A 16,450-nucleotide genomic window follows, 5' to 3' on the forward strand; every position below is an offset into this window, starting at 1 on the left:
TTAGAAAAATCAGGTGGGAGAAGTTTCAGCCTGCCAACTGATCCGTGGTAACTGGTTGCTCGCATACCTTTAGGTCACCCAGCTGTGAGACAAAACGTTTGATTTCAGTGAAGCATTTCCCTTTGATTTTAATGGGAAGTTCAGCACTCAACTTCTGAGTCTGTTAGCTTGGGAATGAAAACCAAGGGCTTGTACCTTAATTTATCTTTAATACAATGTGAATAGAAATTCAGCAGTTATTGAGAGTCAAAACCAGAAAAGACTTACTGAAATGCAAATAAAAACATGTTGGAGTTATTGTTGCCAAAATAAATGATAAGATAGAGCACATTCCAGAGCTAATACAGTGGAGGAGACACTGAATTGGGCAGCTGTTTCCCAGAGCAGGTTGCAAAACATTAATTCATTTCCATTAGAAAGCAAGGCAGAAAAATAAAGAGATAGGAAAAATTCAGATGGTTTTGATTGCCCAAGCATAGCCAAACCGAGAAGCCTCTGCTGCAGCTGCACCACAGGTAGAAATGGAAAAGGAGAGTTTGGGAAGGGCGGCGTTGCTTTTTGTGAATCGCGCCTGGCTGTGGCCAAGCCCTGAAGTGGCCAGGTGTTCCGAGGGTCCGAAAGCAGAAGAGCGGCGTGTTAGATGGTGCCATGGGAAGTTTTCTGCTGCTCTTGGTTTGGGGTCTAAATGGGCTGGTAGTAGATGAGCTTGACTCCCCAAAGAAGGATGAACGTGCTTAACACAGCAAACTCTACCTGAGCTGTTCTGGTTTATTATGTAAGTCAGCAAAGGGAACCAGAGGGATGGAGGCTGGCCCAAACACTATAGATCCAACAAGGCTGAAATAACAAAACGCATGTGACTAAAACTTCTTGTGGTGACTTTAAACTGAGGAAGTGAAAGTCCTGTACCTCATTCTTGAGCTGGGACTGATTTTCTGTGTGGCTTTTGGGGTTTTTTGTAACTTTGCCATTAAGAATTTATGCCTGTTAGTTAATATCAGTAATATGGCTTTCCCTAACTTTCTGAAGTTCAGGATAAAAGAAAAACTTTGGATAAACCACCCCCCCCCGCCCCCCATCCCATCTGATATTATTACACTTTTCATGCTTATATTGTGTTAAATAACACAAGAAATGGACCTTTTGGATCAAAACCTCCTGTGAGTTTGTACGTACCTTAAACTCTTCGCATTCATCCAGTGAATTAATTTATGAAGTGAAAGCGGTTTGTGCATTTTTAGTATTCTCAGGAATATGGAATGAAAATAGCTAGAATTCGTGCTTATGTGGCTTTATTTCATTCCATATGAAGGGTCCAGAGAGGACATTCATATTTCAGTCTTCGAGAGTCTGATGATCTGGTAGATGCATCTCACTGAACATATCTGACTATTGGAATGAGACAGTAATCAACTGAATTTCTGCGTAATAGAAATCACTAATGGAAATTCATGACTCTTGTAGAAGTACCTCAGCATGATTTATTATTTTAAAACCTTGTATTTATGTGGGATAATAGGCCAAAATATTTTGCATGAAATATTTATTATCAGCACTTAAATGGTACTGGATGGTTAAAGCGTTACTTTGTCCTACAACAAGCAGAAAGTCAGGATATTGCTGATAAGAAATCTGAGTTTACCGGAAGCCTCTTAAAATTACCTTTCTAATCATCTAGACATGACACTGACTTAGTTTTCGTATGCAGATAAGCTGACTTATTTTCTCTCTTATTTTAACGTGAAACTAAATGTCTTGTTTGGGCCAATAGTGAAGAGGAGAAGTGTTTGTTTCTCACCTGGAAGGGTGTTCCCCTCAAACTGCACCATCCAAAGGACCTGGATCCTTTGATTAATATAGCAAGGGAAAGGAGAGAGGGGGTTTCTGTCCTAACCGGATTAAAGGCTGGTGGGAACCACTGGTAAGTACTGCAGAAGTACTGAGGTTCGCAGCCTCCTTGACACGTTTTCTCCATATCTCTACCTTTACCTATATGCGGAAGGACTAATGTCAACTACCTTGATTCCTTTAGCCTTCTTTGCATGAACAATTTCAGGTCTTTTAAAATGTTTCTTTCAGCTCCCTTAAACAGCCAGGCAGAAATGGTTCGAACCGCAGAAAGATAACGTACAAAGCTTTCCCCAGTGAAGGATAGGGATTAGCAGAGTTTCTTGAGACGTGCGGATTAGAGGAGAAAAATAATAACAATTTTCTTCTTTGTGGAGAAATAACATCTCTGACTGCACAAGCCAGTCACAAAAGAAAAAAAAAAAGAAGGTTGTTTTGCTTGCTTTTTAGCTTCAGTGATTTTTTTTTTTTTTTGCTTTTTAAGTGGTGACTGTGATACACTATGTGCTGGGCTAGATGTGGCCATCTGGTGAGGGAAGGGGGTGTATAACCACACTGCTGAGAGTTTAAGATGACCCAGATGATACCGGTGTAGGGCCTGTGGCCTCCTAGTCCCTCTTAAAAATCTGCCCCCAACTTAGTTCATCTGTGAAACTTCAGGTTAAGTGCCTTACTTCTTCTGGCCTAACCTTTTCAAGAAATTTAACAGGTACTTACTTTGGTTATTTTAAATGCAGCAATAATTTTGAATGGCGTGATATATGCGAGACCATTGTGATATATGGGAGAGAGTCATGATATATGTATATGGTTCCTGCTGGCTGTCAGATCTGGGGCTGTGAGGGAGAGGTGGGTCTTGGAGCTGGAGAGTCAAGATTTCTTTCCATTGTAAAAATGACTCATAGGATCAGTCATGCTGATAACACTATGTCAAAGGCACTGGCCTTTTTTCCACTGCTGGAGGAAAAGTGTTTGGTGTTTGGTATCCATAACAGACAAATTCTGGAAGACCTCATGGTGTGAGTAAATCTGTGCATTGTGGAAGTTTGTCTGCTTTCTGCCACAAGAGAAAGGCTTTTGAAGAATCCACAAAGCCCTCGTGGAATTTCAATAGAAATTAGGTCTTCCTCTGTAAGTGGAAGTGTAGCTGGAAGTAAAGACCTGAAGCCAGACCTCTTAATTTCCTATTTTAATTTTTTTTTTTTTTTAAACTGAGATTTGAAGAAAATTAGAAGAGATTTAGGCACATCCTTGCAAATGTTTGGCGTAAGACCTTTGTGTACAATACATTAGTAGCGACAATGTCAGGAGAGTGACTGGAAAATCTCAATGTGATTGTAGGAACTCTTATAAAATTGTTTCATAATCAGTTATAACTTTAAAACTCTGAGATAAAATGTGTGGGATAAAAAGCAAAAATATGTTGTTCTTAGTTGTTCAAATTTAAACTTTTAGTCAAAGTATAAGCATCCGTTCCAAATAATTCAGACTCTTTCTTACTGCTACCAATGATGCAAGTAGGTCATTTCAGGAAGGAAGGATGTGGAAAATGTCATAGTTTTACTTAGGGAAAAGAAAATGCACCTGCTTTTTTAATTGTTACGGAATACAAAAAATAGTCTTGATGCCCCTTAATTTTTCATAGAAGAAGTTTAACAACACCCTTGAAGATGTAGCCTACAGTTTAACTCCTTTTCAAGTGAAATTACTGTTTAAGACTCTCATGCTGCAGATAGTAGTACTTGTATCTGGCTTTCAATATGTGAGGAGTCTTGCATTTGTGGGATGGGAGCCCAGACTTTAATAAACAGTAGGCTGTTGGTGCTGACAAATGCTGTGACTATGAAGGGTTGCAAAACGCCTTTTTGGAAATCATGACTGTAACACGTATGCAGCTGTAAGTGTGATTCATCTGACTGCTGCTATTTTGATGTCTGTATGTGTCAGAGCTCTTGGTGTAGGTGAGGTTAAGACTGGAGGAGAGAAGTGGGGCCGCTGGCTGCAGCTTCTATCGAGGTACATGCACTTAGGATGGTTCTTGAGGGATCTACGATGTGCCCCATCTCCCTTGCTATAATACAGCATTGTAGCATGTGTGGTGACCTAGGGCAAACCCTTCTAGATGTCTAGATTAAAAATCAGGCCACTGAAGGTCATCTACGACTTTTGTGGAATGAACTGGAAGAAAATCCTGGCTTTGCAAGTGTGTGAGAGAGAAAACCAGGTAGCATCAGAAAAGAGTGAAATGGCCCGAGGTCTGTGTCTCATAGCCAAGAAAACAGAGGCCACAGCGTGTTTTCTCATTATTCTGATGGGCAGGTGCCAATGTCCACCAAAGGTGACTGACTGTAAATTGTACCCCGTGACTGGAAGTTGGACAAGGTGCCATTTAGAATAAATTAAATTGTTGCTCTAAACAGAAAAGCTTCCCCTTGTGTGAGTGGCTGGCATAAACTGGTGATATATACTCTCTTGCATTTTTATTCTGTACTTCATGCTAAGCTGTCCCTGTTTTTCATCTGTATGTCCAGTGGAAGAAATAAGTCATATGCATGTGGCTTGTAAAACATCCAGGATTTCTTCCCAGTGCTGCTGCCCCAGGGCAGTCCAGCACTTCTACGCTGCTGGAGTGACGAGGAACAACCTGCATGCATTTAATAGTATTTCAGTTAAAATGTGAACACTACTCTATATAATCAGGCACTAGCGTATGTCTCAAACACAGACTATTAGCAGAAAGGATCAGAAAGTGGTTTGCTCACTGCTGTCCAGCCCCAATGGCATGGACACTCAAACTAGTGCTTTAGTGAGAGCTAACAGCTGCCTGTATTTAATAGTCTTTCTAAAGGCTTCCCCCCCCCCCCCCCCCCCCTTCAAAATAAAGAGAATGGAGTAGAATGGAATGGCATGGCATAGAATGGAATGGAATGGAATGGAATGGAATGGAATGGAATGGAATGGAATAGAATATTTCAGTGGGAAGGGATCTACAATGATCATCTAATCCAACTGACCGAGTGCTTCAGGGCTGACCAAAAATTAAAGTGTGTTATTAAGGGCATTGTTCACATGCCTCTAAAACATGATTACTAGCTATGGTCCCAATTTTGAAAATATTCCTGGTCTTTACTCTGTTCCCATGAGGAGCTCCATAGTCTTTTACGGGTCCCTTCCTGGCAGTCAGCGTTCCCTGTGTCTGCTTGGCTTGGGCTGCACATGTTGGCTATACCTTTTTGACCGAGTCAAGGGGATGTGGATTGGGATGCAGCAGTGGCACCGTGGAGAAGTTGTTTGGTTCACGTTTTGTCACCTAGGGCTCCCAATGCTGTTGTGGGGTCCATCGGTCCCTGTGCTGTCTCCGCTTCCTCCTTTCTCTCTGTTCCTCCTTTCCGCCCCTTTCCTGGGTGCTGGCACCTCGCACCCAGCGGTGCAAGTTCTCCCGGGTTTCCCCCGCTCCTGCTCTGTGGGAGAGCTGCCGGGATGCTCTGCTGGGGCAGATGGAGGTGGATTTCCAGCTGTTTTCCCCAAATTCCTCTAGCAGTCCCAATGTCCCCCTCACACGTGATCCAACTCACGGAGAGCCACACAGCATGGGTCGTGGAGATACTTGGGCTTTTCTTCTTGGTGCTGCTGGGTGGCAGATTGGAAAATTGTCAAGACATTGTTTTTAATCTGAGATTCATGATTACGCTAAGAATCGTACAATTTAAATTTCTGATACAAAGCAGTCTGAACACTCTGGTGGAATCTTTATTAACTATGTTTATAAACCCTTTTGTATGTATAAATACAAATATTTTTCACACCCGACTAGGAACATTAGAGTTATGTGACTGAGCTTTAAAATGCTGGGATTCTAACTTGCATTCAATTTAAGAAAGCAGGAAAAGTAATGTTTTACAATGGAGAAAGTGGGGATATTTTCCCCCAATTTTTCAGTTACGCAGAAGTGTTCCCGCTGTCTTCTCAGAAAGAAAGTAAGCTTTCTTTATGCAAGTTATATCCACAACAACAACAGTACATTAAAATGATAAAAAATATCAGAAGATGCCTTTGATTTTAATGCGGTAGAGGTTTAGTGTTAGGAATGTTATGGTACACAAAAAGGCTCCATGAGCTCTATTGTCACTGAAAATTAGCTTGACTTAATTGCCTAGTGGCTATTCTAAATTAGCTATTGCAGAATAACCCCCTACCTAAGCACTCCAACTGAAAGGGAGAGGGTGTTTTTTTTTATTTTTTGGGTAGCTGCACAGCACTTGCAGGTGAATGTAAATCTTCTTTTTGAATTCTGAAGTAGCACTCGTCTGAGGGACCTGATCTAAATAGATATTCCAGCACAGGTTTAATTAATGATGGACTAGATAAGGCTGACTCTGTTTTCCAGTACTGATCTCAACTTCTTTATTTTGCAAACACATGGATTTGATTTTAAGCTTGCAAACCACTCTTTGATAATTAAAGCAACTACGCATAGCTTTGAGTGTGTGGATCAAAAAAGCTGTGTATAGGCTTGAGAATAATGTTTATTAATTTCTTTTCTCTCTCTTATTCCTTATCCTCCCCACTCCAATTCAGTTCTCAAATTCTTCTCGTATTTTCTTGGTTCTTTTCATTTTCTCCCTTCAGTTTCTTCTAACTCTGTCTTGAGAACCAAGGAGGAAAGAGTGTTGAGCAGGAGAAGTTACAGGAGTGGTGAATATTTCTCCTTTAACCTGTCAGCTCTAAAGAAAGTCATTTGAGGTCTCTGAGAAAAGGTGTTATGGAGCCATATTTCAAAATTAACTGTTTATTTTTGCCATTTTAGTGAAGTCATTAACTTTAATAGTTTCTCTGAGTTGATAAAAAAGGAAGAAGAGGGTTTCTTAAATGTTTCTGGTTACAGACTTCTAGTGTGTCACGAGGTCTGTGGCTATTTCCAGCTGATCACACCGCAGATTACTTCATAGCTTGGAAAGCCTGTGAAAAACAACTTCTCCTTTCCATCAGCATCTCTTATTTTACTTCACAAAGTCTTTCCTGCAGACCTGGAACAACGTTCAAGGTCCTTAGCTGGGAACTGTTGTGTCATACCACAGTGTATAGGTCATCCCCAGCTGGTGTTACAGGAGGCCTTTATCATTCATAGGTAAAACTCTTAACAGGACTTTAATTGCCAATGTAGCATTGGGTTGCAGCTTATCTTTTTATGTAAGGAAGGCATCTAACCATGTCACCTACTTTACATTATGTTGCACCTGAAAATCAGCTGACAAGGACCTGAAACATGCTTCTGGTGGACCCATCTTTTAAAGTGCGGATGAGCATTTGTCTCTGAAATGAGCAGGAAGTACTCAAGTATCTTCTCGGGTTTTGGGAAATAATGCCAAAGTCATGCAGCATTGCCTTTTTTTGTTGTTTTTTTGTTTAATGTTGTGAGAGTGGAGGGCAAGGTATCGTGGGCAGGCATCCAGCTAGCATATGCAACATGATATGTAATTTAGTTTGCTACAGCTGCTACTGAAAAGTATGACATCACAGGTGCCCTCACTGTCCTCAGCAGTTCAGAGCGTTGGACCATTCTCAATTGCTGTTTGTCAAATGTGAATCAGCTGGGAAGCTGTTGCAGGAGGCTTGGTACAGGTGATAGATGTGGTTTGGGGAGTTGAAATTTATCTGCTTGGATTATTTTGGTGCCTGTGCTTACTTGGACATTTATTTATTTATTTATCTATCTATCTGTTTATTTATTTATTTATTTCAGTGATGGAAACAGAGGAGTGTACATCATCAAGACCTGCTTGAGGCAAACCAATACGATCTTCAAGAGAAGGAGTAAGAAAATAAAGCTTCTACAGTCTGCTCATGCATTTCAAGCATTGTGAAATGGAAACAACAACTCCCTTCTTTCTTGAAAAAAAAATTAGAGTTTCAGAAATAGCATGGGAAAGGTATACATCATATGCCAGGGCCTGCTCTTTAGAATAAGTAAAAGAGAGGCAAAAGCCAAGATGGGGAAACTCTGGATGTTGTGATTCAATTTAGAAGAGGGAAGTCACACCAAATTTGAGCTGATCGCTTAGTCTTCCTTTCGTGAGTGCCCAAACAGGGCTGTATTTACATTAAATCCAGAAGGAAAGCATGATTTTCAGTATGAATGGGTTGCTGAACATGCTTTCCCTTTTCCGTACAATACCGTTAGGGGCTAGGGAGCGTCCTCTCATCAAAGACAAGACATAGTGGCTAAAGTAAAAGAGCACTATTTTTTTATATCTTACAACTATTCTCCTGCGTTTCTTCCTATGAATCATACTGCCTTGAAATGATAGACATACATTGCTCCAACTGCTCCTCAAATCATCATTAATTAAATTATGATTAATTAAACCCTCCTGAAGAAATGTGGGCCAGCACATGCCCTGTAGGGTCACTCAGGAAGGCTTGTTTCAATAGGAAGGTTAAGTTTTCAGAGTAAGGTATGCTTTTAAAGCTGTGGCATTGTATTTCATCACATCTCAATTTCAGCCTGTGTTATACTAAACTGACAATCTTTCTTTAAAGGCATAGCTGTCACTGTACTTATGTTGACATAACTTGTGAAACTTTCTCATAGTAGAGCATAAGCCATACCTTATGATTGCTTGATCAGCCCATAGGTGAACTTAACTTTGCTGGTCACTAACAACTGCAGCTTCTCTTAGCCAGTACCGCAGCCTCCATTGATGAAACCTCAGATGAAACTGGTGGATGAAAACAAGGATCATGACAGACCATAACTGAAAATCATCTCTTCCATACCTATCAAGTCATGAAATAAGGATTGAAAGCCACCTTAGAAATGGGGCTTGGTATGTGCATTTTTGGATATTTTACATACTTCTCAAGGGAGCAGAGTTAGAGTTTCTAAATTTTAAGTCTTGTTTATATAATATTTTCTGAAATAAATCTCTACCTGAGAAGTTAAAGAGGTGGTGAATAAGCATAATCATATGTTGATTCTTTTTGTACTGGCATAATTAAAATCCTTTGGTTTTGATGTTATCTTATTCAGCTCCCTACTAAATTTGAAATAGCCATAATGTCAGATATTAGTGCTTAAGAGATGCATTGGATCTATAGCTTTGGCTGTCCCTTTTGCAATAACAAGTAATACCAATTTTTCTCCTGGGCGAGCAACTCATCGCCTTAGGTCAGGATAACAGGTGACTTCAGTTTTGTAGTTGATCAAACAGCATCGTGGCTTTCAGGCTTTAAAGCACTGTTGGGGTTCATTAGAATGAATCTTGTGGTATGGAGGTGTGAAAGAATGAATGGATTCATCTCCAAATCACTGTGAGGGAACTGATTCTTAGAGTAAGCAGTGAGTATTTCCAAAAAAGTTGTAATCTCTTTTAGGAGTTTCAAGTTGAGTGCTCTAAAGCTGAAGTGTATAAGGAAGACCTGACTCCGGAGAAGTCTCTTTAGAAGGCTATTGATTTTGTCTCCAAACTGAAAAGGAAAAATGTTCATAATCATCATAATTAAATTAGGGGGGGATTTATGTGCTTTTCAGAAATCTTTTGAGATACCTGAAGGTATGCTTTTTTAGGATTAGAATAAGTATTCTTATTTTCCCAAAGGATTATAGCTGCTTAATAAAGCCTGTGAAGACTCCTTCTGGAGGAAGGAGGGGTAGTGTCTCCAGACTACGTGGAAGTTAGGTGATTGAAGTAAAGTAGACCCAAACATGGATAATATATGATAATATATAGCTAGAAAAAAAAATAAATAGAAGCAGTAGACCTTTTAGAGTGTCTTGGGGAAAAGAGGAGTAGAGTTTTTAACTTTAACAACTAGTCTTTAAATGCCAGTAGGCAGAGGTAGACTGTGAGGTGTGTCTCAAAGTTGGCATGTCTACTGATGGCCCCAAAACTTCAAGAAATGCCAAGCAATAAATCACCTTCCTAATAGAATCCTATGGTCTTGCTTGTATGTGTGCTGTGTATGGTTCCTTTCTAGCTACATTGATATTAGAGTTTGATTTATAGTAAGTCAACTTGTTCCTAATAATTGCTGATAACCTATCATGTATCTGAACCTGAACACAACTATACACAAAATAAACCTCAGTTCTGCTTGTCAAGGTATGCTCTCTAATGATGTGGCATAAAATCTGCCATGTATAGTTAATATTAAGTGCAGATACAGATCTTACATAAATATTGCAGATTTGCTTTATTATGTTTTTTATTTATTTTTACCTTCCATTAGTTGCATACAAACTTGTTGCCATGAAGCTAACCAAAGCTTGGCATGACTCAGCATGGAAACTTGAGAAAATGTTTGGCTGGAATTGCTAACCAGTCAGCTATATATAAAGCAAGAAAAGGTTGATTCTATTCAGTCTTGGAGTCTAGTAGTGACTTAAGCTGTAATTCTCAGATGTTTTCAGTGTCCTTAACTCCCAGGGCTTTGTTTTCATTAAAAAATAAAGTGCTCTTATAAATGCTCAACAGTGAGTCAGGTATGTGGATATCTGTGTTTAAGTCTCCAAACTTGCAATTTAAGTTAAGCACTTAATTCCTAAGCTTGAAGATTTTGCCAAGTATCTTTATTCCAAAGCAAGTCACAGAAAATAATCAGAAAGGGGTGCTTGATTTTCTTTAAAATTACCTTTGTGCCTTCAATAATCATAAAAGATGCTAGACAGACAGGAATGGAAATCTGGTTTCTGATCTATCAAGTGTGGCATGAGCAGTAACAGTAGAATTACCATGGCTCAACCTTGAACCCAAGAGACCACCTATATGTTTACCCTGCAGAATGGCACCCTTTGATCCTGCACTAACGGCCCGATGCCGTGCAAGCCGCCGCTCCGGTGCGTTGCTTCCTTGGCCAGCTGGCCTGCAAGGACTGGGTGGGGGGGGCTTGTGGAGGGCTGTCCCCCTCTCCCTTCCAGGACAGCTCACTGTAACAGCTGAATAATTTCCTTAGGAAAACCTTTTCTTGCTCATGCTCCTGACTTAGTTTGAAGGATGTGATGGGTGGTTCTCTCCTGAGCAGAGATGCCAGAGAAGAATGGGCCAGCGCAGATAGCAGGTGGCCACCAGGTAGCTTTTGAGATGAAAAATAAATCCCCTGTGTTCATTCTAAGTCATTAATGGCTTGAGATTGCAGTTTAGGGCATAGCAAGCAGCACTCTGCCTGTAAGAGGCAGCACTCTGCCTGTAAGAGGCAGCACTGTGGTAAATGTCCATCTGATTGTCAACCCATTTGACTATTCTCTTTAATTATTTTATTTTTTTTTAACGTAGTTGTTGCATACTTGCTTACATCAAGCTCTTTTGCTTCCTTCAGGCTCATGCTTCATTTGCTCATTTCTGACCTGAGCACTGTGGTTTCCTGATCATTTTGCTCTCAATTCTTTACACGGAAAGGAGGAGAAGCACAGCTTTTTTTTCAATGTGGCCTCAGCACCCTCTCTGCTCTAACTTCTCATCAGGGCTGATGGCTTGTCCTGTCTTTCTCTGTAAACCTCTGTTCTCCCTGCTTTGCACTCATCTTAGCTGAGACACGAACTTGATATTTCCACAAGAAGGGCTTGAATTGCTTCTTTAACTTTCTGGGTGGAGGAGGGAAGCCTTTTGAAAAGAATACGGGAACACTTTGTGCAGAGGGCTGGGCTCATAATTCAGCATTATCCTGGAGCACACTAGGATAGTCAGCAAGTATGCAATATTGAAAATTTGCCAGATACCAGAGCTCTGGAGGACTGGAATATATTCTTCAGAAGGCTGTGAGAGCTGAGTGCACAACTATTCTTTTCTGACTGCTGAGGTAACGAAAGTGTGAAAGCCGGGTTTCCCACTGCTCGGCTGCCACTTGGTAGCAAAGCTTTTAGGAAAGTCCCACATCACATTTGAGTACCTGGATTAGAAATGTGTATTTCAAAAACTCTCTGCTTCTAATTCGAGGTCATTCATTTTGTTGCCTAAATAGGAACTGACACTTGCAAATCTGTGTTGTTCAAGTGCTTGATTCCACCTAGGCTTCACAGAACATGGGCTCAAGCCTGGGATTAGATGATACAAAAAACAAAGCTAAAACCCCCACAATTATGTGATATTTGTGATGGATATTATTACTAGTTTTTTTGCCATTTACTGTCTTCTAGTCCTTTAAAAGTCTGTGACCATGGATCTGAGAGGGGGCAATTCTTTGCCTTGCCTTGGTTGCTGCGTTGCAGGTCAGCCAGGGGGATGGAGGATGAGGGGCGGACTCTGGTCCCCGAGGAGCTGCTGAGACCAGGGTGAGACACTTAACGGGTAATGAGTCTTAATAGTTTTTAGGTGTCCGGCCTGAGACACCAGGTCAGGAAACTCAATAATATTTCAGTCCTCAAACTTTTATATATATTCAAATGTAATTTCAAAAAATACCTTCTAGGTGCTCCTTCACCCAAGTTTCTCCAAGGAACCAGTGGAAATTGAGGGCTGAACTTAGGTTCCTGGTATTGCTGAGATTACATATTTTGTTGTTGAACTTCAGGAAGCTGCTAAGTTTTGTAGATAATGTTATCATGTGTTTAATAGATATGTATAGTCTCCAAAGCATATATGGCTGTTCTCTTTTTTTTTTTTCTTTCCTTTTTGAAGTTGAATTATCACAAGGTGGGAAAGTTTCTGTGTACTCACTTCCATAGATCTGATATCTGGTTTGGGATGAAGGGGAAGAAAGGAATGTCATTCTCTCTGCAGATGATTTACTTTTTGTGTCTGGGAATAAAGCCAGTATTTCTTTTCCCCTATTATATTTCATTTCTATGGTTGAATCCAGAAGTGACAGCCTTCCCATTAGTGTGATTTGCGGTTGGTTTGTTTTCATTTCAAGGGCTCCTCAGCGTAGGCAGCAGCAGCTCAGTAGGTACTTTCCTGCTGGATGCAAATCCAGGTGTGGCCTTGTCAGTCTGACTCTCTGTACTTAAAAGTGCATGGAAAACATTTCCCAGGTACAAATGGGTTGAATCGTATTTGCAAAGTTAGAATAATGTAACTTCCCTTCTTTTATTTTTCATACTGATTCAACACTGATACCAGTATCACTGTAATGAATCTAGGGAAATAAATTTAAAAGTTCGAAGACATGTTTATTTTAGGACACCTGCATCTGATTGGGGATTATAGCAAATATAGTTATGCTTCAGAGCAACCCCACCCTGACACATCCTGAGCTGGAAAAGTTAGTATTGTATATTGGGTAGAGGCTTTGCCCAAAATCAGCATTAATAAACCTCAGATTTAAGCTGGCCCTTGCTATGCTTGATCTCATGATGTTGCAGGGGTGTGTGCCTGCCAGAAAGGACATTCTCCTTGTATCTGAAGATCTGCCAAGATACTCAGCACAGCAAGACTGGTCCCACGGCAGCAGAAGTTGCAGAAGAGTAGTACAGATGCTGAGGAGCAGGAAAGCTGGGGAGGCAGGGCATCTGCGACGGCACCTGGCAGATAAAAGGCCTCAGAACACAACTCCCCACTGGAACCCAGCGCGTTTGCTTTTTGGAAGATCCCATTATTCCTCCTCATGTTAATACCCTTGCCAGCCTCCTCTTGTTATTCCCTCTGCCGGTGAATTCAGCTGGACCCAGCTCGCCGGGCAGCTGGGGAGCTCGGGGCTGGACTTGCTGTGGTGCCGACCACGCTGCCTCCTGCTCCGACCTCATGGCTTACTGTGGTAGAAATGGTCTATTCTGAAGGCCAGAAATAATTGCTGGGCAGCCTGTATGACAGCAGCAATGGAAGTTTAGATTGATTCCTGCCTCGCATTGAGTGGGATGGATTTAAGGTATCTACCTCCTTCACAAAGCAGTCTTAACTTTGCTTTTCTTTGCTTCTCTGCAGTTTGCATTTATACTGCATTACCTCATTAGTACTTGGTTTCTGGAGATTTCTTTAACCACAGCTAGCACTGAGAACAAGCTATTGTTCCACATTCTTATCTTTTTTTTTATTATGATTTTGTACATATGTGTGCATTTTTAAAAGTAATTTTTCAGGGTGCTTGTTTAACCCTGGCTGAAGATTTCAGAGTCTCTGGCTTCTTGGCAGAGACTGTGAGGGGCACGCAGTGCCTTGGCTGCATGCTCGGTCTTTCTCCATCTCTTAAACTCCTACTCTCCCTCTTCTCACATAGTGCAACACCATTTCTGTTATTTTCCACACAAGGCGTCATAGGATGTGCAGCTTAGTTAAAATCGTCAGAGAGAGCAAGAAGCAGGGGACTGGCTGACCTTGTGCATGAGGTTGTGAAGGGCTTCTAGACAACAGGGTTGAGGACCATCATCTTCTTGCTGTTGTGCAGTAGGTAACACAAGCTAGCATCATTTGGGACCCAAATATGCAAAATGACCTTTGTAAATAACTGGTGTGGGTTTGGTAGAACCATACCTGAGGGGCTTTGAACTTAGACTGTGTGCTTAAAAGGCACAGCAAAATGTTAAGACAGTGGAATTTGCCATGAATCTCTGGTGCTTAAAATCTTCTCTAGCCTTAGCTGAAAGGATCTCAACCTTCATTACAGAAGGGTGTGAAGCTGTGTTCCATGCTATTGCACTATATTTTTACCCCTTTCAGTCTACAAAGCTTTGTCTAGACTAGGATTTACGTCAGTTGTGCGATTAGCTCCTTGATGGCTGTAAACTCTAGCCTAGGTATGAATGTGTCTTTCATCACTTGCAAAGGTTTTACCTTCCCTCCATTCCATGGGATTAAACTCAACTTGTTCAGTGCATGTGGTAGAGCTCAGTTTTGATATTTTTTTTTTTTTAAATTTTTTTCTGATGTGGTGCTGATGCTATTTGTAATGCAGAGTGGTGGACCTGGTCCCCACTTTGCTAAGCACTGTACAAATTGAGAATAACAATAAGGTGCCAGCTCCAAATAGTTTAGTTTAAATAGTGTATGCGTAAAAGACAAGAGACAAAAGTTACTTGTAGACAGGAAGAGCACAGAAAATAGTGACCCAATATTGGTCAGCATCCTTGGCCATGCCCTTGGCAGTTCCTGTAGCCAAGCCACCATCAAGGTCCTGTTCTGCTCCTTTTGGGCACCCTGATAAAGTGGTGGTCTGTATTAGATCAGCCTGCCATCACACTTTTTAATCTTTATCAGAATACATTGTATGAGTAGTATATATAGTCTTTGATGCCACTGAACTGCTCCGCTCCTGTACTGTTCGGCAATGACCAGATAAAACCAGACTGCAAACTGTTTTGAGCATTATTCTGCCCAGAACATCCTTGTCAGATCTATCTTCCCATGTGGCTGAGTGACATTTCTGGGTAAGTTGACAAGCCTTCCTTTGTCCCCACGGAGAGTCCTTCAAACAGCCTCCTTGTTCTCCTGGTGCGTTACCCATTAGGCAAATTAATTGATGAGGGAGGGGCACTGTGGTACTGTTTGACAGGAGCTCTGGTTCCTGAGTTTTCAGTGCAGCTGGTCAGAGGCTTTCAAGCATTGACATTGGAAAATCCCAGTCCATCGGAAAATATGTAGTGGCTGTGGCACCTTTGGTTTAGGTATCGACCTGTCCCTGTGCCCACTTCCCTTGTTTTTCAGCATGTTGCTTGATTAGGCTGTTGTGGAACGGGGGGATCTAAGGCATCTAGGAAGTCTCCCAAACTGGGATGAAAACTTTTTGGAAATGAAGAATTTTCTAAATGGCAAAAATGTTGCTTCCCAGTTAGCTCAGTTGTCACCAGATTGTGAAGTTTTACAGGTCTAACAGGAATTTCCAGGCTTCGAGCTTCTGCGCAGCCCTTTGGATGAGGAGACAGGACGGGGACCTTGCAAATCCCATGTCAGATTTTTCCAAATGGAACATTAAAAAACCCCAAACATCTATACTTATATAAATAGTTTTGTGAACAGCAGGAGTAGCAGAGTTAAATTTCCTACAGATCTGTACCCTCTGCCCCTGCGTCTCGTTCCTGCTGTAATAACTGCAGCTTCTCTCCCCTCTTTGACCTTCTCATTTCTCCTCTCCTGCTGTCACCTAAGCCACCCCACGGAGCAGGGACTTCCTGCTCCCTCCTCCGTTTACAAACTCCCAGCAGGGAAAAATCATCGACTGGTTCGCCGATAACTGCTGAGCAAGTGCTTCAGTTTTTCCTTTGCAGGGGACAATATTCACACACTCCCTCCCCCACTATATGAAGTTGCTGATACTCATTAAACACAAAAGAACATCATTTGGTTAAAACGGGCCAAATAATTAAATATATATAAAAATATGCATATAAGTAAAGTTTAAACCAGGCTTAAAGTACATCCCTTTAGGAAATTTTGAATATTAGTTTCTGGTGCTGTTAATCCCCAGCTATCAACTAGGAGCCAAGAGATGTAGAAGAGCCTGGTCCCACGGGCAGGAGCTCAGCACGAACTTCAGTTCGGTGCCCGAGAACCACCGCTTCAGCACAGAGCCCTTCTGTACTGTAACGGTACCACAGAGCTTCGTACGTACAACCATGGCATACAAGTTGCTTTCTGTTGCTTAACAAATCTGGCAGCCAGATGTTTTTAATTTTAAGTCTCTGGAGGGATTTAATCTGAATGTTTGTAACTTTGTAGTTGCTGATGCTAGTCTGATT

Source organism: Balearica regulorum, chromosome 1, assembly GCF_011004875.1.
Source record: "Balearica regulorum gibbericeps isolate bBalReg1 chromosome 1, bBalReg1.pri, whole genome shotgun sequence".
Taxonomy (NCBI): domain Eukaryota; kingdom Metazoa; phylum Chordata; class Aves; order Gruiformes; family Gruidae; genus Balearica; species Balearica regulorum.